This window comes from Camelus dromedarius, chromosome 6 (genome assembly GCF_036321535.1).
Source record: "Camelus dromedarius isolate mCamDro1 chromosome 6, mCamDro1.pat, whole genome shotgun sequence".
In the NCBI taxonomy this organism is placed as follows: Eukaryota; Metazoa; Chordata; class Mammalia; order Artiodactyla; family Camelidae; genus Camelus; species Camelus dromedarius.
In genome coordinates this window covers 1,975,353-1,996,056 of record NC_087441.1, presented here as the reverse complement: position 1 = coordinate 1,996,056, position 20,704 = coordinate 1,975,353, and the positions used below count along the sequence as shown (strand labels likewise).

Below are 20,704 nucleotides of genomic sequence, written 5' to 3'. Positions count from 1 at the left end.
CAGAATTGGACAGTTCTAACAGGTGAATGACATTTCCAAAATGAATTCATCAATCGATAAAACTCTTAAAATAATAATTGCAAAACCATCTTGATCAGTCATTCTAAAGTAAATTTATTTTTTATCTCCATAGAGAGGTATTTTAAAAAGTCATTCTGGTTGAAATGTGGTATCAGAAGGGATGCCATTAAAACAATGTAGGAAAACTGTACTACAAAGCTACGTCAGGCAGTTAACGAAAATATTTTCCTGTATTTTGCAATGTTTCTGTTTATTTGTCAGATTTTAACAATCTGTAATTTGTTGGGATTTTGTTTCTGTTCAGAGTCTCTACACTTGTAGCTGATTCTGTGTCGTGATCTTGTGTCCCTTCTCTAGCAGAAGGCGGTCCCCACTGCCTCAGGCTTCACGCACGCTCTGCCAGGCGGGGGCCTGCCCACTGGCCATCGCCACCCGCCTGCCCCTCGCCTCACCGCCGCCGCGCGGCCCTGGGCCCCGCGGTCGGGCCGAGACCGGCTGCCCGTGGGGTCGGCGCCGCCAGCTGCTCGCCCGGCAGCCCCCGCCGGTTCCCGTCGGCCTTCGTGGTCTCAGACTACACGCTCAGTCTGCCCCGAACTCAGACAGAAGCGGACTTTCTCGGAAAGATACAGGGCGGGGAGCCGGGCGGCGAGAACGGGCAGATGGGAGGAGAGGCGGCCCGGCGCTGGCTGCGGGACTGGCGCGGACCCCGCCGCCCGCGCGGCTGCGCCGGGCCCGGCGTCCCCCCTCCCGATGCCGACCCCGCGCCCGGGCGGCGAGCCGGCGGGGAGGCAGGGGCCCCGTTCCCTGTGGCTTTGGTAGCGGGAGCTGCCCCACCCAGACTCCACAGGGGAAACACGCCGGGGAGATGGGGAGAGATGAGCGACCGTGGCGAGGGGCCGCCGCACCCTTCCTCCCGGGACCGCGCTGGCTTTCTTGCGGCGCGCAGAAGGCCGGCAGGTACCACGGCTGGGCTGACTGTTCGGTGCGTGGACTGCGCTAGGCACCCGCGTGTTCTGATTTAACCCTCATGGTAGCTTGACGAGACGGTCAAGCAGCGAGTGAGCCAGACGGTGCGTGAAATCCCGGCGGCTCAACGCACCGTAGGTGTATTTTTCGCTTGTGTTACCCCCACCGCAGACCCGGGCGGCCAGCCTCCTGTGGCGGGTCAGTCGGCCCCGTCTTCCAACCGCCAGCTGGTGGGTCCGCCCCAGGCTGCTGGCCGCGGGGAGCGCCTGTGTCTCCGCAGCAACCCAGGGTGCGGCGGCAGGCGGAGCGCCCAGCTGTCCTGCACCTGCTCCTCAAGGCCACGTCTCCTGTGAAGCAGCCCGTTGCCCAGACTCCTCAGGTGACCCTGCTACTGCAAGGAGCACTGGCAACACTGTTCCCTGTAGATGCAGGGAGGGGAGAGAACCAGAGATGCCGCTCAGAACCCACACACTGACCGCAGGCAGGACCTGCCAGTGCAAGGAATCGCCTTGAATGGCCTTGCGGGACCAAATTTGACATTTGTGGGTATGAGTCCTTTATCCAAAGATAGGTGTTCTGTGAATGTTGTCTCCCCACCTGTGGCTTGTCATTTTGTTCAGTCAGTGTCGCTCTCAGGAAAGGTGTTTTATATTTGATTAAAGATCAGTTTACGAGTTTTTTTCTTTTATGGATTGTGCTTTTGGTGTTATGTACAAAAGCTCATCACCAAACCCAAGGTTCACCTGGATTTTCCCCTATTTTTTGAAGAAGTTTTAAGGGACTGTGTTTTACATGTAGTTCTATGATATTCTGAGGTAATTTTTATGAGAGGGATATGATCTGTGTCTAGATTTATTTTTTTTACATACGGATGTTCAGTTTTCCAGCACCGTTTGTAGAAAAAACTATCCGTTCTCCACTGAACTGCCTTTCTTCCTTTGGCAGAGCTCAGACTGTGATAAATTTGATATTTATAAAGACCTCTCCTCCCCCGAAGCCTCAGCCTGCAAGGCTGTTCAGTACACATCAGAGAACTTTAAGAAACTATAGATGTATTCCCACTGGTTTTTACCTCGCCTCTTAAAAAAAAAATGACTTGCAGTGGGAACTGTTACTAAAATAAACTGCCATTCAGAGTAGACAGAAGTGGCTTCTGAGCACAGCCTCGGCGGTTCGCTGCCTGTTCTCCCAGCAGGACAGGGGTCCCGTGAGCCGGGTACCTTGTTTCAGTCATTATTAGCTCCTTACTGCAGTGGTAGGTGCTCCTTGTGTAAAGCTCCCAACAGCTCAGTGGGAATTATTTATTCCTTCTACAGGAAGGGTTGTGCAAGTTGCAGAGGTGGGACCTCTGCCTTTTCCAACAAAAGGAGCAGAACCTGGGGCGTCTGTACACCAGCAGAACCGGGATGTAGTTCAGAGTCTGAGCAGTGCACTGCTCCCTGCAGACAGATCGGTAGTAATTTGCATTCAGTTGTGACTGAAATCTGTATAGTGGCCCAGACTCGATTCTGGTGGAACCCAGCCCAGGAGTGGTCATGCCTTTGTAAGTTTTCCACACCCACGTTTACTTGTTCTGAAAGTAGACGTGAGGCCCTGGGCAGGGACTGATGATTCCCTACCTTACAGCAGTAACCAGGTTGGTCTCCTCTACTCTAGCTTTCCCCCTTCTGTGGTGAGGGCCAAACTGATGTCACCGTACCCATCCTGCGTCTGTACTGTAGGTGAGGAACCCTGAAAATAAGAATCTGCAGGCTTCTGCAGAGAGCAAAAGGAACTGATCTTCCCAATGTAAGTAATCCTCCGTGAAGAAAAGAGGGAGGCTCCTGGGTTCTTACTCTTTGGAATGTAATCAAATGTCTCTAGGAGGAGAGACTCCTGGGACGTGTCCATGGCTCCTCCGTCTCTAGCCCCTTTGAAATGTAAGCACAGACCGCAAGAGAGGTGAATCTCTATTAACTTCCAAGCCCTGTCGTTTGTCCCAGGTCCCAGTAAAATTTGTTCAGAAAGCCCTAACCATGCAGAAAAATTAAAACATTTTCTCTGCAGCCTGCAGTCCCATGCCCAGTTACTGGGCATGACTCACCAAAGAACAGGCTGGCAGGCAGTGAGCTGGAATAGCTGAGACAAGCTTTGGGGCCAGAAGAAGGTCAGGGTGTGCGTGCAGACCCGGCCAGGCCCCAGTGCAGCCCCTGTCACTTTCCAGCAGGGATTTTAGCAGCCTTATTGACATATTCGCACACCATACAACTCACCCATGTCAAATACACAATTCAGCAGTTTTTAGTCTATTCACAGGGTTGTGCCACCGTCACTGCAGTCAGTTCTGAAACATTTTCGTCACCCCCAAAAAACCTCATACCCATTGGCAGTCATTTTCCATTCTCCCCACCCTTCCAGCCTTCCCCCAAGACAGCCACTTCCTGTCTGTCTAGACTGCCTTTCTGGATATTTTCAATAAACGGTATAGCATCCCCAATATGCTATAGTAAGTTTTCTTCCATGACTGGCTTCTTTCATTTACCATAATGTTTTAAAGTTTCATCCATGTCGTAGCATCTGTCACTACTTCATTTTTTTATTATTGAATAATATTCTACTGAATGGAATACCATATTTAATATGTCCGTTTATAAACTGATGGACATTTGGGTTGTTTCCACTTTTTGCTGTTACGAGTAGCACTGGTAAGAATATTCACACAATAATCACACAAGTTTTTGTGAGGACGTGTGTGTTCTCTTCTGTTAGGTGCAGACACAGAAGTGGAATTTCTAAGTCAGAAATTTTGTTCAGAATTTTGAAGAGTTGCCGAACTGTGTTCTGAAGTAGCTGCACCATTTTACATCCTCAGCAGCAGTGCACAAGGCTCCCAGTTTCTCCACAGCCCCACCCCCGCTCGTCTCTCTCTCTCAGTGTGGCCACTGCAGCGGGTGGGAAGCGGTATCGCACTGCGCCTTGGGTTTGCGTTTGGAGCATGTTTGACGTGCGTGGAAGGAGGTGTATTCTGCTGCATTAGGCAGGGTTTTAGTTGGTTAATAGTGTCGTTCAAGTTTTCTGTTTCCTTGTTGATCTTATTCTTCATTGTTCCATCCATTATTAAAAGTAGGGTATTGAAATCGCCAGCTCTTGTTGTTTAATTATCTGTTCCTTCAGTTCTCTCATTCTGTCCAAATGCTGTATTTTGGAATTCTGTTGTTAGGTGCATATATGTGATTGTTAGGTCTTCCTGATGGATGACTCTGTTATCAGTATAAAATGTCCCTCTTTCTCTCTAGCAGTTTTGGTCTGTCTTAACGTCGCTTTGCCTGACATTAGTGTAGCTCTTCTTGTTCTTATGGCGGCTGTTCGCGTGATCTGCCTTTTCCTTACAGCCTATTTGTATCTCTGAATCCAAGTTTGTCTGCTGTAGACAGCATGTAGTTGGATCTTTTTTTTTTTCAGTGTATGACTTCTTCAGTGATAGCCGCTGCCTTTTGATTGACCTGTTTAATCCACTCACATTTAGTGTTATTATTGATACAGTTTATGGCTGCAGTTTACATTTGTTGCTTTTTATATGTGTCATGTGTTTTTTTCCTCTGTTCTTACTTTACTGCTCTCTTCTGCATATTAAGTGAGTCTTTTCTAATATAACGATTTAATTCCTTACTTTTTCACTGTCTGTGTGTGTGTTTGTATGTTTTCCAGTTTTATTGAGAAATAATTGACATATATCACTATGTAAATTTGAAGTGCTAAGGCCAGCAGGATGGTTTGATGGACATATACTGTAAAATAATTACTACAGTTAGGTTTAGTTAATATCCCTCAGCTCATGTAGATACAATAAAAAAGATTTCTTCTTGTGGCAAGAGCTCTGAGGATCTGCTCTCTTAACAAGCTTCCTGTGTACCAGCACGGTATTTTTAAAGTTATTTTTTAGTGGTTGCTCTAGGGTTCACACTGTACTTCTCACTTCATGAGAATCTTTTTTAGTTTTGTACTAAATTATTTCCACTGAGATGCAGAAGCGTCTCTGCTGTACAGCTCTGGTCCCTCTTCTCCCCATGTTTTTATGCTGTTTCTACCTCTCTATGTGTTATAAACTGAAGGATTACCTGTTACAATCACTTTATATAATGTTATGGTTTTTAAAGAACTGGAGGCTATAAACGTGGTGGGAGGCACGTGGAGATGGGGAGGGGAGGCAGGAACAGTGTGAAAAGGGAACTGTGCTCTCTTGGTGGGTAGGAGAGGGGCCCTGAGCTCACTTCTGGAGGGGCCTCTGTGAACTTCCACTTTACTGACTCTGCGGAGACTGGAACCCGGCCCTGCACCTGTTAGTCAGCAGTGTGTCCGAGGACACCCCTGACTCTCCCAGGCCACCTGGCGCAGGCGCACGTGGCTGTGCTGGCATCTGAGGAAGGCTCAGCGCACTTGCACTCTTACCTCAGACTTTGTTGAAGTTGTCCTGCTCTGTGCCACTTCCCGTGATTTCTCACAATTTGGATTACTCCACTGGAATTTAAATAAAGTTTAGGCAACAACCTTTCATAGCTGCCTATGATCTTTCAGGAAAACTGTGACCGTGTACAGAATGCTGCGTCTGAAGGGCAATCCGGTATCTGCCTGCAAAGCCTCGGAGCAGGAGGCAGGGCTGAGACAGTAAATTGGGAGAGGAACCGGCCGGGAGGCCAGCACCTTACTTCCTACACTGCATTCCTACAGAAGAATGGGTGTTAACCCACTCACTTCCTAGTGAACTTTTTGAAATGTAATTCTTTCAAAAATTGAAGCCGTAGTGCTTTTCTTTGGTTGTACTCTATCCCTGGAGAAAGGGTTCGTATATAATCAAGGTAAATCGTGGTAAATGAACATTTAAATGGCTTCACTGACCCATCCATTACCTTGAAACCAAATGACTATTTAATGAAATCTAGACATTTTCGAGAAAGTTGATGACCAAAATATTCTGAGGTTTACGTACTAAGTCAAACAGATTTTTTTTTTCAGAAATTGGAGGGGAGGGAAGCTCAGTGGTAGAGGGCGTGCTTAGCATTCGTGAGGCCCCGGGTTCAATCCCCAGTGCCTCCATTAAACATAAAATTAAAAAAGTTTAAGGGCTAAAGCAGAATAGGTGTCAACATCAGGTGTTCAAACGAGCCTCAGGAAAATGCATTTTAGGTGAAATAGCAAATAAACGTAATAAAGAATGAATGCTCACGGGACCTCGGCAGCGGTCCTATTTGAAAGAAGGACTTCTGGGCCGAAGTCAAAGCAGCAGAGTTCTGGACCCTGCGGTGCCGCCCCCCCTCTCAGCACGGCCACGTTTTGCCCCCTATAACATATAATCAAGGTCCAAAATTCAAAGAGAACAGTTGTCCTTTGAGAACTGCTCTGGGGGAGGCTGCTGGACCCAGCGCCCCGCTGGCCGTGCCGGGCCGCTGCCCGGAAGGCGAGGCCGCGGGGCGGGGGGCACGGCCCCTCGTGCAGAAAGCGGCCGGCAGGCTCTGGAAAACGTCAGCTGTGAGCTCTGTCCTCGCTGAGTCTGCTCGGAACTACTGAGAGGAATTGCTGAAGTCCGTGTGTTAGCAGCAGCCCTACCTCCCCAGGCCCCACCTGCCTAGGCTGCTTCAGGTTTTCTGTTCGTATTTGGGTATTTGAAATAACATCACCTACACGCCACGCCTCGTAGTGGCGACAAGTCAAACTAGGTCATTCACCCCGCGAGCCTCGTCAGGCTCCCACCGGGGCAGGAGGTGCAATTTATCTGCAGCTATTTCCATTTCTCTGAAGAAAGAAAAAAGCCCCGAAAGCAAAACAGAACAAAACCCCAAAAAAACCCATTGCCACAGGCTTATAAAAATATTTAGCAATGAATCTCCTAAGAAACAGCAGAGAACCTTAAAATTTTTTTTCTGCTGAGAAACCAGAGGGCTCAGAGAGTGGAAGCACTGTTTAAACTGGCCAGCTGTGTAAGAAAGAAACAGCCCGTTGATTAGTTACGGTCAAGTACAGACGGAGAGAGGGAGGGCACAGGAGACCAACAAGGGAGAGAGCGAGGAGAGAAGTGGGTCAGGAGAAGGCGTGGAGCGGAGAGGGGGGCCGGCCGGGAGGATCAGGACGGGCTGGAGTGCCGGCCCCTGGGAGGGAGCGTGGGCCCGCGCGGGGCTTGGGTCTCCGTGGAGGGAAGTGACGCTGCTGCTGGGCTCACTGGCCACTGGTTCTTGGACCAGGGGGAGAGTGCGCTGTCAGCCAATGTTGCCGCAGTGACCCACCACACACAGCCCTGCTGTCACTTCTGCCAGTGGCCGACTTGTCTGGAGCAGTTAGTCACGAACGCTCCCTGGGAAGAAATCGCCTCAGCTGCTCTTGGTGGTGGACAAAGTGATCTCATGAACGCCTTGCCTCAGGATGTAGAACCCAGCAGATTTTCCCTAGCCCAGTTCTGAGATCACAGAACCCAAAGCAGGGATGTGCGTGGCCTTTTGCATTCCAGCATTCTCACAGCTGGGCCAGGGACGGTCTGCTGGGTTCTATATATAAATATAAATATGAATATAAATACATATTTTTATAGGTGATGTCTATTCCTTAACCCAAGTAATTCTTGAAAAAATGATTAAAAAATCTTCAGAATTCTCTGAGGTTGATTTGCATATTGAAAAAGAAGTGAAATCTGTAGTCCTGTGAAATATTTTAAACATCTCACTAGTATTTAAAGCCTGTCTGTGAGACTGAATACAGAGCCAAAGAGGCAAACTCTTTCCAAAATTATAGATTTTTTTTTCATAGAGACTAATGCCTCCTTCATGACGTGGGCTTTAAGAAGCGTTAGAAATATAGGCCACCTTAGAAGGCATACCTGAATAGGAAACTTTGCAGAAGATAATCTTGCTATTTCTCTCCAGAGTAGCTGAATTTTCCACTGTGGTTTGGCCTCTGCGGTTTTAGAAATAATTTATCTGTAAGCTAAACGTGTGTTCTGTTATGTAATAACAATCACACTGTAGGTATCCTTGTCCATCAGCCTCTGTTCAGCCACACTTGTATGAGCTAAATTCTGCTTAATAAGGTAGCTCAGAGGTGGGGGGCTCTTGTTAGTTAAATTTTACCTTTAAACAGAAGATTTGGGAACTTTCACATTGAAAACATTTAAAATGCAATTCCATTAATAAGTGTCATCTTCAGACTAAGACTTTAAAGTAGCTGCTGTAATAATGCTTCTTGAATTGGGTGGAAAAACAGAGAGTGTTAGCGAAGAAGGAGAAGACATCAAGCAGAACTAAGTGGAAATCAGAACTGAAACTTTCAAAAAAGGAAATAAGATACTTACTGAATGGGTTCAATAGCAGAACAAGGATAACAGAGGAAGGAGTCAGTGAACTTGAAAGCAGACCTACGAAATTATTTAATTTGAAAAACAGAAAAGACACTGAAAAAACAAAAAAACACAGAGCCAGGGAACTGTGAGGTATTACTAAAAAGGCTAACATCTGCATCACTAGGATACCAGAAATTGGTGAGAAAGAGAAAAATGTTTGAAGGAAAAATACAGGAAAAATATTTGAAGAAATAATGACAAGACTTTCCAAATCTGGCAAGGCACATAAACCTGCAGAATCAAGAACTTTAGCAACTTGCAAACAGGATAACCCCCCCCCCCCGCCGACCAAAACCATATTCTAAAGACATCATAAACTGCTGAAAACTAGAGGAAAAAGTCCTGAGAGCAAACGTGCGTTACTTACAGCAGAACAAAGATTCAAAAGAATTCAGATTTCTCATTAGAGACCATGCTGTATCCAGTGACAGTGTCCTTCAGGAGTAAAGGTGAAATAAAGATATTCTCAAAAGAAGGAAAAATAGAACATTTACTGGTAAGGGACCTGCTCCAACAGAATTGCTAAAGAAAGTTTTACAGACAAGAGAGATGTGCTACCAAAGGGAAACATGAAAAGCCAGGAGATGGGGGAGGGTGTAGCTCAGTGGCAGAGTGCCTGCTTAGCACTCATGAGGTCCTGAGTTCAGTCCCCGGTACCTTTGTTTAAGTGAATCAATAAATCTAATTACCTCCCCCGACTGAAAAAAACCTACATAAATAAAACCAGGAGTAAAGGAAACATCAGAAGTGGTAATTCTGTACGTAAATATAACAGACTAGTCTCTCCTGAGTTTTTACAAATGTTTATGATTAAAAACAAAAAATAAAGTCTGTTGGAGTTTTCAGTGTATGTAATATATAGATTACACATCATAATTATAAAGGCAGGAAATAAAGGGACCTGCATATGGGGGTTAGGTGTCTCCATTCACCTTCAAGTACTAAAATACTGATTTTTAAGTAGACAATGAAAAGTTAACTTTGTATAGTGTAATTCCTCAATCAACCACTAAACATAATACAAAGAGATATGATACAGAAAAAATCATAACTGATAAATAGAAACAGAATGTCATAAACCACTTAAATAATTCAAAAGAAAGCAGGAAGGAGGAAACAGATGAATGAAAAATAGAAGGCAAAGACAAAACAAAATGGTAAACACCAAGGCAAATGAATCAACAATTATATTGAATGTGGTGTAAACACACCAATTAAAAAACAGATTGTCAGAACTGATTTAAAAAGAGAACCCAACTCTATGCTATGTATAAGAAACCCACTTTGATTAGAATGATATAAGTTAAAAGTAAAAAGATGAAGTTCATCTTTGAATTTCTTGAGCAAAAGCTGGCAGCAATAAAGGCAAAAATAAAAATTTCAACAATGATATTTGGGAACTTTAATACCCCACCTATAATGGTAAGACAGCCAGCGAGAGACCAACAAGGAAGGAGGAGACTTTAAACAACGCTGTGAGACAGCCAGATGTGGCGGACACAGAGCACGCCCTCGGCGACGGGACACACGCTCCTAAAGGCGCCCGCGGCGCTGCCCGGGACAGGCCCCGTGCTCGGCTAAAACCTTCAACTAACTTAGAAGGATAGGAACAAAGCAAAGTATGTTCTCCAGCTATTTCGGAATGAAATTAGGAGTAAGTAGCAGGAGAAATTGGAGGAACTCGCAAATATGTGAAAATTTAAAATCACAGCCCTAACTAGCCCACAGGTCAGAGAAGAACTGAAAAGGGAAGTCAGGCAATGCTCTGAGATGCGTGAAAAGACACAATGTGCCAAGGCTTCTGAGGTGCAGCCAAACCGGGGCGGCGAGGGAAATTTATAGCTGTAAACGGGCACATTAAGAAAGAGGAAAGATCTGAGGTCAACAACCTACTCTCGCCCTTGATGCCACTGGAGGAGGCGCACACGAACCCTGGAGCAAGCAGGAGGAGGAGCGTTTTCTTAACATAAAATTTTGCGGAGTTTTTGTCTCAGCTACAACAATAATTTCCTGATCTTTAGTTAGAAGTAACCATGATGGAAGTCAAGTTGATTCTCTGGTTTCTGCAAGTTTGTTCCCCAGCTGAGTGACCATGTGTCCAGAAACAAGGGGAGAATAGAATTGGTGGGAAAACCAGTTAAATTGCCTTTTTCTAAGATGAAACTTCATCAGTTTATTTAAAAAAAAAACCAAAACGGTTAAATTTCTGATTTCTCATTAAAAGTACCCAAACTCTCTGATGGTTTGAGTGCAGTCTGAGAGGGAGGCAGAGCAGCTGGGCCCAGGCCTGAGCCTGGCCCTGAGCGGTGGGCGCCCTCCAGCCCCCTCTCCAGCACTTCTCCTCCCCAGTGTCCCGCGGCCTTATCCCTCATGGTACCTGGTCTTTCCAGCAAACTCCAGAAAGATGTGCCTTCCCTGTAATCCAAGGCTGTAACACCTTGCACCATCATGGAGGGGGGAGCATGGGTCACATAAAGTGCAGTTTTGAGTTGAAATCTAATTCTGATGGATGGACCTGGAGATCATCATTCTAAGTGAAGTAAGCCAGAAAGAAAGAAAAATACCATGTGACATCACTTATATGTGGAATCTAAAAAAAGGACACACATGAACTTATTTACAAAACACAAACAGACTCAGACATAGAAAACAAACTGATGGTTACCAGAGGGGAAGGGCGTGGGAAGGTAAATTAGGAGTTTGGCATTACAGTTATTAACTACTATATATAAAATAGATAAACAACAAGGTCCTTTTGTAGCACACAGGGAACTCTACTCAATACCTTGTGGTAACCCATAATGAAAAAGAAAATGAAAACGAATATACGTGTGTGTATGGATGACTGAAACACGATGCTGTACACCAGAAATTGGCACAACATTGTAAACTGACTATATTTCAATAAAAAGTAAAACAAGCAAAATTTAAAATAGCTAAGCAAAAAACAAATCTAATCTTGATATGCATTAAATATATCACGGCCAAGTTATTTGGTCTCTCTCCAAGCCCCAGGTTGTGCATCTGTAAGATGGAGCTCACACCTAGTTTGCGTACAGGTTGTGAGCGCTGAGTGAGGAAGCAGCACGCAGCACACAGCAGGCTCCCGACGCGCCTCCACTGTCTTGCTGCTCACCTTGGCCTCTAAGGTAGCTGGCCTACGAGCTCAGCCCACCCCGGTCAAGGCTTGTTATTCCCGGGCAGTCCATGTGGACGTTAACGGTGAGCTCGGGGCCACTGGTAGAAAGTCAGCGTCTCCGGACAGTGGGGCTCCCGGATGGAGGACGTGGGTAGAGAGAGATGGGCATGTCGTAAACGCTCCGCTTACTAAGAGCAGAAGGTGGCCCTGGGTTCTGATCCTAGTTTCATTGTTTCCTGGCTAAGTAATGTAACCGTGGGTAAGTTCCCTCCCTGTTCTCGTTCGCGGTGTTTCCTCCTCACAGCTGTGTGGGAGAAGCAGCAGGTGGTTCTTGCCAAGCGCCTATCAGCACCTTGCTGGGTCAGAGACGGGCACCCAGGCGTGGTACAGAGTTGTGTGCATCGCTGATAACCGCGACGGTGTGGGGCCCCCTCTCCTCAGGGGACAGGAAAGGACTAAGGTCACCCTGCCATTCAAGCCATCGAAACACGTCTCTTGAAGAAGTGTCCTAAGAAGCTGAGAAAATTTTAGACCATTTCTCTTTGGGGAAATGTTTATTTACCTTTTGAGTTTTCCAAACCTGTCACTTAGGATAAACCAGCCGTAGACTGGATTAGGTAGGCTAGATTTGGCTGCGATAACAGCCTCATTCCTCACCCAGAGCCACGTCCACCCCCGGTCTGCCCAATGCTGCCCTCGCTCGGGGGGCAAGCTGACAGGACTCCCCCATTTGGAGCCCCATGGGGAGGAGAGAGAGTGGGGCTAACTGAGCCTGGAACTTGAAGGACTTGCATGGAAGTATGACAAATCTCCTCCGGTCATGCTGTGTTAACCAAAGTAAGTCATGCAGTGACTCGGATGGAGGATTGGAATCTGCTGTGTGCTCAGAAGCAGAGAAAGGGAAATACATGAATAAAAAAGCAGGGCTCTGTTTTATAGATGAGTTCATTAGTGTCCTCTTTTTTCCTTTTTTTAGATTCTACATATGAGTGATACTATATGGTATTTTTCTTTCTCTTTTTGGCTTACTTCACTTAGAATGACAATCTCCAGGTCCATCCATGTTGCTGCAAATGGCATTATTTTATTCTTTTTTATGGCTGAGTAGTATTCCATTGTATAAATATACCACCTCTTCTTTATCCAGTCATCTGTTGATGGACATTTAAGTTGTTTCCATGTCTTGGCTGTTGTAAATAGTGTTGCTATGAACACTGGGAACAGACTCACAGACATAGTAAACAATCTTATAGTTACTGGGGGAAAGGTGGTGTAGCCTTGGGCTACTGAGAAGAGGAGTTAAACCTCTCATTCCAGGACAAGCACAAGCGTCCACTGCTGCTGGGGGCAAGACAGGGAACTTCCTCTCAGCTGAGACCAACCACAAACATAAGGCAGAGTGGGGCTTCCATGAGAAGGAGGGGCAGGAATGCTTTGAAAACCTTACCTGGAGGCCCAGATTCATAGGGCTTACCTAGGACTCAGGACAGCAGAAAATCCCTCCTTCGGCCATCAGGAGCTGAGCACCTGTAATAAGCAACAGCTGCCTCTTCCTGCAGGGGCGGCAAGTGCAGGAGAGAGGACCTCAGAGCCTCTGGCTGGCACAGGCATCCAGGAGTGGCTGAGCATAGAAGCTGGAGCAGGAACACTGAGAAACCCCACCAGCATTTTATCTGCTGTAAGCTGAGGCAGCCTAGACGCTTTGGGGGCCTGTGGGGGCACTGAAAGCAATGGTTAAAGCCGAAAAAGCCCTCAAACCCAGCTCAACTCCTGGCTGGGTAGACAGCCTCCTCGCCTCTGGAAACACACATAAAATGATATTTTATGAGCATAAAAATTACTTACTTTGGTCTCTACTCTTTTTTTTAAAATTATGTTTTTATTGAAGTATAGTCAGTTTACAATGTTGTGTCAGTTCCCGGTGTACAGCATAATATTTAAGTCATATAGAAACATACACATATTTGTTTTCATATTCTTTTTATCTACTCTTTCTTTATGCATGGTTTTCAGCAGTTAATCCAAAGTTGATACTGTAAAAAGCAAAGCAAAGTAAAACCAAATCATTGCCAACAGATAAAACAGCCAAAAGAACCAGATCTAGGGGTGACCCAGTTCTTGGAAGTGTAAGATAGGGACTTCAACATAACCATGATAAATATATTAAATGATCTAGAGAAAAAGGTATATAGGATGCATAAACAGATGAGAAGTTTCGGCAGAGAGACAGAAACTATGAGAGAGACGAATAGGAATGCTACAAATTTAAAGAAATGATATAAAACAAAGAATTCTTTTGGCGGGCTTACCAGCAGACTAGTCTCAGCGGAGGAAAGCTAAATGAACTTGAAGACAGGTCAAGAGAAACCATATAAAGTGACACACAAAAAGAAAAAAGGACTGAAAAAACAGGTCACCCAAGAGCTCTGGGACAAGATCAGACAATCTAACACATGCAATTGGGGCCCCAGAATAAGAGACAGTAAAACAAGAGAAATTTAAAGAGATGATGGCTAAGAATTTTCCAAAAATAGTGCAACACAACAAACTCCAGATCCATGAAGCTTAGAGAGTCCCAACAGTATAAACACAAAGATAAACCCCCAAACTGAAAAAAAATCCACCTAGACGTATCATAACTGAACCGCTGAAAACCAAAGGCAAGGAGAAAGTATGGGATGCATCTGGGGGGGAGCGTTACATACAGACTAAAACATCAGCTGCAGTGGATTTCTTGTCAGATACTCTGCAAGCCAGAAGGTAATGGTGCGAAACCATGAGTGAACTGAAAGGAAAAAAAGTCTTAACCCAAAATGCTCTACCCAGTCAAAATATGTTTCAAAACTGAAAGCAAAAATTAAACCTTTTCAGACAAATAAGCCGAGGTAACACATTATGAACAGACCTGTGCTACAAGAAATGTTGCACAAAGATCTTCAGGCTGTAGAGAATTAAACCAGGTGGAAATTTGGGTCTATACCAGGAGTGGAGAGCGCCAGAAGGCGTGAAAATAAAGGAAATGTTTGAAGTATTTTTCTTATAATTAGGTTTTTTAAAGATTGTTGACTAAATCAAAAATAGAAATAGGGCTTATAACATATGTAGAATAAAGTATATGCAAATAATTGCACAAAGGATGGGGGGAGGAGGAGTTGCCAGTAAAATGTTGGAAATACAAACTACTAAGATACGATATTTTGAAATTTAAAACCTTTAGGATTAAAGTAGTAATTTCGGATCAGTTGCTTATATCAATAAACACTGCTGTCCATGGAAAACGTGTAAGGTACAAGGATTAGTCTGAGACTTACATTTTGAAGGAAAACAAACGTCATTTAGTTCAGTGGCTCTCAAGTTGAGCTAACATCAGAATCACTTGGGAGAGTTAGTTTAAAAATTGAACTTTCTGGGTACCATCTGATGCTGCAGGTCTCCCTGAGGCAATGCATCCTGTCTAACATGGACCCCCCTAGCATGTGGCACAAGGCGGCGTCCCTCAGGGTAGGAGGTAGAGCCAAGTTAGGGTCGGCTGGACTCAGGAGTGAACTGATGGTCGAGCTGCCAAGAGGCTGCAGCCTGGCTGATGCCAGGTAAACCCCTCCTTCCTAACAAGAAGCTGTGTCCTTGCAGTGGTCAGCGTGGGGAAATCGGAGTCCCTGGGAACAACTGGGTGTCCTTGATACATCTAAGGACCTTCCACTCCAGGAATCTGGGGACCATGGAAATGGTGGGCCAGGTGTAGTTGACCACACCAACCTCTTGGTGTGGTTTAGAATAGGAGCCTCTGGATCATGGGCGGGGGTGGGGGTGCCACTCTCCCCTTTCCTCCAGACAGAGGCCACAGGTCAGGGTATCTTCAGGGAACCAAGGTGGCTTTGGGTCATGTGTGCAGGACGTTCCATGGGGCCAGGGTTGGGTAGACAAGGTTGCCAAGAGAGCCTGAGTCAACCATGGCTTTGGGCTGGAAGCCGAGAGCAGATGTAGGCACCAGTGTTGGACCAGATCTCCAAGATCAGGGAAGAGCCGATGAGTGGGGAGATGGGAGGGGAGGAATTCTAACACTAGAAGGTACTCATCGCAGCGGGGCTTCTCGGAATGTGGTGTCTGACGGGACAGAGAGGGTGGGTCCTTCATGGAGGACCTCGAATGGCAGCCAGAGTTGGGTCTGTCTCCCTCCTCCCGTGGAAGAGCAGGTGAAGGATTTCCTTTTTCCCTCTTCAGGAGGGGAAGTTTTTAGGCTCTGCCAGGTAATCAAAATAATGGGAACTCTGGGGTCTCCTTAATTAGCTTCACCTCCCCCAGGTGGCAGGAAGAGGAGGCAGCCCCCCGCCGCGCTGGCTGATTTGTTTTCCCCTTTTTCTCTTGTTCCTCCATGCCCACTTCCTCCTGTGGGGGCTCCTGCACGTAAAGCAGTGACAGACATGGTGGTGGCGCCTGCAAACCTCGTACCTGAATGAGTCATCTTCCTGCAAACTTCCTAGAGAGATGGCTCCCAAAGGCACCCGCAGCCTCGGGTCTGCGGCGACAGTCTGGAGCTGCAGCTCCGTCGCTCAGTGGGAGTCTAGCAGTCTTCTGACAGCCTGGATCAGTAGAAAATTAGATCTGTCATTAACCTCTCAAGATGACTTAGCCATAGCCTGTCGGTCCCTCTGCCTCTGAGCTCTTCACTTTTTAACGTCCACTACCTGTCAAGCGCTTCCCTGCGGGGTGGCCGCACGCCCAGGCGTCACACACGGGGAAGCGGAGGCCCAGACAGAGCAGGCAGCTGACACACGTCTCCCGGTTAATAAGCAGGAATGAGATGCTGGTCTAACTCCGGGGTCCGCGTGGCTCTGTTGTGTCCCAGTCCAGTCAAGACCTGTGTTTTGGTGTCTCTGTCACCATGTCCTCACCCACCCCACCCATGTCCTCTTGGTCATGTCCTTTCATGTCCTAGGCTTGTGCTTGTTAATAATTTAACTGAGGGGGAATTTCAACTTTAAAAGGAAATCCAGAGGTGGGGAGGGTGTAGCTCAGTGGTAGAGCGTGTGCTTAGCATGCACGAGGTCCTGGGTTCAATCCTCAGTACCTGCGTTTAAAAAAAATTGAATAAATAAATCAACTTAATTACCTCCCCCACCTCCAAAAAAAAAAGGAAGTCCAAAAGTAATACAGCCCAACGTGGGATTCCATTCACTTCCCCGAAACATGTTTGTCCAGTGACCAGAGCGTCCGTGTATCTGTCAAACTAAGAATCTTCACTGGACAAGATGATGTTGTGTCCCTGTGGTCCCGGCAAGGTGGTAAGCGAGGGTCTGGGGTGGAGAGGAATTGGAAAGGAAGTTGCCCGGCCCTGCCAAGCTTCGCATAAGTGTCCCACACAAAGGCTACCCACTCTCTCTTTCATGTTAAAACCTCTTCCCCTTTTGAGATGACAAATTACAAAATCGACTTGCCCCACACTGCGGTGATCTCCCCATCTGTGCACCAGCGAGCGGTTGATACAAGATCAGGTCTAGAGATTGCTGCAGAAATGAGATATGCGTTTTAAAAAAACCCAGTCTTTAAAAATTTTTCCACACCAGTCACTGCCTCATTCATTCATTCGTCAACTCAGCAAGTATTTCTGAAACACCTGCGCATGTGAGGCCCTGTCCCGATGTCCCGGCGTTGGCAGGAGCAGAGTGGCAGGCTACTTCTTTCTGGGGCATGCGCACCAGCGGCCACAGACGGGCCAACGCCACTGCAGGAAGACCAGGCAGGGCTGGACCCAGAAATGGGGCTGGAGCTGGGAAGAGACTGCCGTTCGGTAGTCAGGGGAGCAGTGGCCTCGGAGTGGACGCCTATGGAAGGGAGGGGCCCGCCCACGCATGTCTGGGGGCTGCATTCTTGGCAGAGGAATCCCAAGGATGGAGGTTCTAAATCAAGAATGTGCTGCACAAACTCAAGGAAAAGCCCAGATCAGGGTCCCAAGGGAGGGGCAGGACACAAAGCTGGGCAGGCCTGGAGGGAGAGGCCGGCCCTGTGGGTCCCAGTCAGGATGCAGGCTAGCCGTGGGGGTGTCCTGGAGGATTTCAAACAGAATGCAGACGTGCCTCGAATAGTTGTAAAAGGCCCGCTTGGTCTGTTGAGAAGAGAACAGATCGTGGAAGGCGGGAGGCGCTTGGAAGATGACGGCACTGGTGCAGGGGGTCGGCAGGCGGGATGAGAAGCCCTGGGTTTGAGTTACAGGATTTTGCTCCGTCCTGAGGAGGGAGCTCAGGGGTTTGGCTGGTGTGTTTGGTGTGTTTGCTCAGTCTGTGGCCCGAGCAGCTGGAAGGGGTGGCCTGTTGCTGGAATGAGCGTGCTTGTGGGCGGGCGAGGCTCGGGAAGGACAGTTGAGTCTGGTTGAAGCAGGAGGTATTTGAGATTCTTCTGAATGTTCTGAGGAGAAATCCTGGTGTCTGGAGCTCCAGAGAGGGACTGGGACTGGAGATAGAATTTTGGGGTGTAGTCAGTTGAATAATATCTCCCCAAAATCTGTGTCCACCTTGAACCTCAGAAAGGGACCTTATTTGGAAATAGAGTCTCTGCACATGTGATTATCATCTTGGCTTGAGGGTGAGGCCTGCCCGCCCCACCCTGAGTCAGCGCCCTTGTAAGGGGGAGGATGTAGAGGAGCACAGAGGAGAGGGCAATGGGGGGAGGATGCAGAGGAGCACAGAGGAGAGGGCAATGGGGATGCGGGGCCGAGACTGGAGCCATGTGTCCGTGGGTCAAGGACCCCAAGGGCTGCAGGCCCCTGACAGCTGGGGGGAGGCCTGGATGGCTTCTCTGTCAGACCTTCAGGAGGAACCAGCCCTGATCCTGGACTCCTGGCCCCCTGAACTGTGACAGGTCACCTTCCTGCTGTTCTAAGCCGTCAGGTTTGTGGTACTTTGCAGAGACATCCTGAGAAACTGATACAGGGTCTCAGGGTAGAGACTGGAAGTGATGTACAGTGAAATGACAGGAGGCCCCAGCCCAGGGCGGCCTGGTGTCCGGGGAGAGAAGATGGATGGGCCAGCAGAGCAGCCACACACCTCTCTGCTTTCGTCATTCCAACAGCATTTAGAAATAGTAAGGGCTGGAAGGCAACAGGAGGGACGGAGGGCGAGCTGGCAAGTGGCTCTCACGCACGTCCTTCCACGGGAACGAAGCTGTGCTGGGCTGACTGCCACTGACTCTCCTTCCCACCCCATGTCCAGTCCTAGGAATCAGCCGAAACCCGTCTTTACCTGCTTGGGCAGGGTGCCTCATACTTGAAACAGTCAATTTTATTGAGATATAACTTACATACAACAAAAGCATTCATTTTCAGGATGATTTCGATGAGTTCTGACCAATTCATAGCAGTGTAACCACAGCCACAGTGATAATAGGAAATACCCCAGCACCCCTTGAAAGTTCCCCGAGCTCCTCCCGATCAGCCTCGGCCCCGTCCCTGCTCCGAGCGGCCGCTGGTCTACTTCCTGCCACTGCATCCGCTAGGCCCCCCGAGTCCACGCACACACAATCACACAGAATGTGCTCTTCTGTGCAGCTGCTCCCAGAGTCGCCCGCGTAGCAGCCTCGTGTCCACGACTTGCTGGAGGTGGCACAGGCCTGGCACCTCTTCCCAGTCCAGCACTCGGTGACAGCAGGCTGGTTGCTGGTCGTCAGCCAGAGCGGGAGGATTCAGTCCACGGGGACTGGCGTTCGGCTGCCAGTCAGGGCTCTTCTCCTGGGAGTCAGGCGATGAACGTGCGGCCCCCAACGGCCGCGACTTAACAGTCAGAGCTACCTCCCGACCACTCCTCTGGCCATGCTGGCAGGAAAGCCCGCACCTGTCGCTGCTCCTGCCCGCCCAGCCCTGCTCACGCCTCACTCCCCCGAGGCTGCTCCCAAAGGCACCGCTGAGGGAGGAATGCTGTCCCCTGGCCGGAGTGGGTGGGGGTCACTGCTTCTGCCACCCGGAGGACAGGCCTTGTGGTGGGGAATGAGCGGTCCCCTGCCGAGCTTACTCTAGGACCTCGCACAGGCCAGAGGGGTTTTTCAAAGGAAGCTGATGCCACCGCTGAGCGGAGGGGGTGCCCTGTGCTCACACGGGCTTGACTTGACTCCCCACTGCGCTCAGCTTCCCCGCTGCAGGGAGAGAGGTGTCTCTGATCCACCCTGTGCGAGAGCCTTGCGTCCTGGTGGCCTGGTGACTCCTCCTTTCTCCGCGGCTTACTTCTTCTCCGGGGGCTTGGGGCGCTCTCCTGGTCAGTCCACCCTAATCACCAGACGGTTCAGTACGGCTGAACCTAAACAGAGCCCTAAACAGGAAGGCATCTCTGTTCTCCGAGGGGACGCCGCTGCGCCTGGCCCTGGTGCAGGTTTGCACTTTCTTCCCAGAGCCTCACAGTTTTGCAAACTCAAAGCCCTGTCCAGCTGGCCACAAAAGGTCTCGCCCTAATGCGTCACCGTGGCCTGCTGGTTCTGCGTTTCCACGACTTCTGAGAGCCAAGGAACCCTGTCTCAGGGCTCTCAGCAGAAAGGAGACTGTCCCCTTTCACGGACAGCATCCCCAGCCGGTGCCATTCTTGCAGCGCCTGCTGTGACCACCGCCGTCCCCACCGAGAATTCCTTGAGTTTCAGGAGTGTCTTGTGTTTGGAAGGAAACAGAAACAGCTCCGTGTGACGCCCTGACCCTTGACACAGAAGCCCCGCACCAGCCGCAGGGCAGCAATGGGTCTACTAAGAACTCAGGAACGCAGGGACGCTCTGTCTGGGTCTGTGGTTGATGGGCCGAGACTGTGTGGCTGCACAGCGCGGCACCCGCAGCCTCTGTCTCGCTTCCAGTTTACCTGGCCGTCCCGCATGATCTGAGGTCCCTCGCCATCTGCTTTTTCACGCTGCAGCGTTAGAGAGCAGTTTGCTAAACACCGAGCAGCTCGGGGCTGGTTTGAACCCCGGCGGTTTCGCCTCTGATTGGAGCTCTGTGAGCCCGAACATGTCCGCGAGCGCGGAGCAAGCTTGACGCGTCCCCGCAAATCAAACAGCCACGTGTAAGACTGGCTTCTAGAGCTGAGAGCGGGAAGGCCCCTGAGGAGGGAGCCCCGTGGCCCACGTGGCGCCCTGCGGGGGCACTTCCAGCTTCGGGACTCACCTGTGGCTGGGGAGTTGTTTGCTAGGAGTGATGTGTTTCATTTGTTCGAAGGTTGTCCTTTGGCTGAGCCGAGAGCTACTGAAACTTC

At 48.6% G+C, this 20,704-nt stretch overlaps 1 long non-coding RNA gene across 1 annotated transcript; it reads right to left on the bottom strand.

Moving 5' to 3' along the window:
• Nucleotides 1-774: 774 nt before the first annotated feature.
• Nucleotides 775-20,695, bottom strand: LOC135321466 (uncharacterized). Its single transcript, XR_010381180.1, has 3 exons — nt 20,617-20,695; nt 15,939-16,069; nt 775-1,406 (listed from the first exon to the last, which is right to left on the bottom strand). It is a non-coding gene; the product is annotated as an uncharacterized LOC135321466 (long non-coding RNA).
• Between the last annotated feature and the right edge of the window lie 9 nt (nt 20,696-20,704).